Below are 1915 nucleotides of genomic sequence, written 5' to 3'. Positions count from 1 at the left end.
AAGCTTCGAATAGCAACATGATCCAACTTGGATTCATGAGCATCTCCTAGAGTTTCCATCCTTGTTCTGAACTTAAGCTTGAACAGGTCAACGCAGATATCAATAGAGGGTTCAGGAGGAATAAAGGTGAAACGATAATCAGGGTACATAAGACAATAGGGTTTGGATTTTCTTGAGAACAAAGCAGGGTTTAAAGAAGGTGGAGAATCTGAGAAGGAGGTGGATAAAGATGAATTTTCAGAAGGAGTTAGGGGAATGGCATTTAGTGGTTGAGGGTTCAGAATTTGTGTAGAAGGAGGTGGTTGGTTGCTGTTTGGAATTGTGAAAGAATTATGGGGTTCAGAAGGAGGAGGCTTTTTCTGAGAGGAACAAGCAGAAGAATCTGCAATAAAAGCTTTATGAATATGTTTTTTCAAGATATTCATTAGATTGTACCTTGAGAGGATCGAAGGGTTGCTTCTTCGTCTTAGCTGGCTTAGCATTAGGTCCTGCTTCTGAGGCCTTTCTCTTCAATTTATTTTCTTTCTTCTTCTTTTCTTTCTTTCTCAACTCATCCAGAGATGGAAGAGTTCTCCCTCGAATCCACGCAGGATCAACAAAAGTTTGAGCTTTGACACATGACTTCAAATAGCGCTTAACAGACTTGTCTAACTCTTCTTTGAACATGTGAGAGAAGCTATCAATAGGGGTTCTTCTAGTCAGAATATCTGGAAATATTATTGGAATAGAAGTTACCTTTTCAATCATCTGCATCCTTTGTAGATCAAAAGCATTCAAAATACGTCCTTGTATGACAGTTAAGAACTTGGGTGAACCAACAGCTCTCAGAACATCCATCAAGTCACTTTCCATCAGAATATCTGAAATCATTCTGGAAAGAGGGATAGTGTTCTTCTTGAAATTTGGATTCTTCTTACGTTCTTCATCTCTTGACTCCTCAATATTTGTCTTCAAATGTTGAAAGAGAATGTGCGAGAGATTAACTTTTAGACCTTTTCCAATGCAGAAAAGTACATATTTCTGATCCTGGTTTACATACGTAGCAGCAGGAGATATCTTTCTATGATAGAGAGATCCCAGAATAATCTCAGCCCAAACTCTATATGAAGGCTTTAAAGTAGTAGTGAGATGAGATGCGAATCCAGAGGAAGACAATTCTCTATCAACTTTCTCCCAATCAACTCTACTAGGAAGAGCACTTGTGATTCCATCTGTGTCATCAAGACCATACAGCTTCCTTATCATCTTCTCATTCGCAACAACTTCATGCCCTAATACGAAGGAGATGATAGCAGTTGGAGTAGCTGTTGCATGAGTTTAGAAATCCTTAACCAAGAGAGGATAAACTGGTCCAACCAATCTTTCAAAGTAGTTTGACCAACCTTGTACTAGTATTGCAGCCTTTGTTTTGAAATCAGGTTCCAAAAGATTTTCAAAATCCACCATTGTTTCGCATAGAACTTCTAGTTCATCATATGGAATAGAACAAGTCTTCAAGGGATGATATCCATATTTGTGTTGAACAAGATATGCCGAAGACATTTTGTGTTGAATACTTGAGGATGGAAGCATGAATTCACTCTGAGATTCGGTTTAGAAACTAGGGTTTATGCAAAAACGAGAAAGAGAGAGATGAACGAAAGAGATAATGAATGAAGAGAGAGAGAGAGAGAATGTAAAGAGATGAAATGTTATGCAAAAGAGATTATATAGGTACAGATTTGAAATGAAATGCAATATGTTTATGAATGAACATGATTACAGAAAAAACATAGAATCAAATGCATTTAATGATGAATGGCGTTAGGAGAGATAACGTAATATTTGAAATGATTTGCACAGTTACCTAGGGCGGCGTCTCCTCAACTGCACGCATACTTGTCCAAATAGAGTGAACACGTGTTCAACATCTGGA

The sequence above is a fragment of the Vicia villosa genome, linkage group LG4 (genome assembly GCF_029867415.1).
Source record: "Vicia villosa cultivar HV-30 ecotype Madison, WI linkage group LG4, Vvil1.0, whole genome shotgun sequence".
Lineage (NCBI taxonomy): Eukaryota > Viridiplantae > Streptophyta > Magnoliopsida > Fabales > Fabaceae > Vicia > Vicia villosa.
This window is presented reverse-complemented; position numbering follows the sequence as displayed.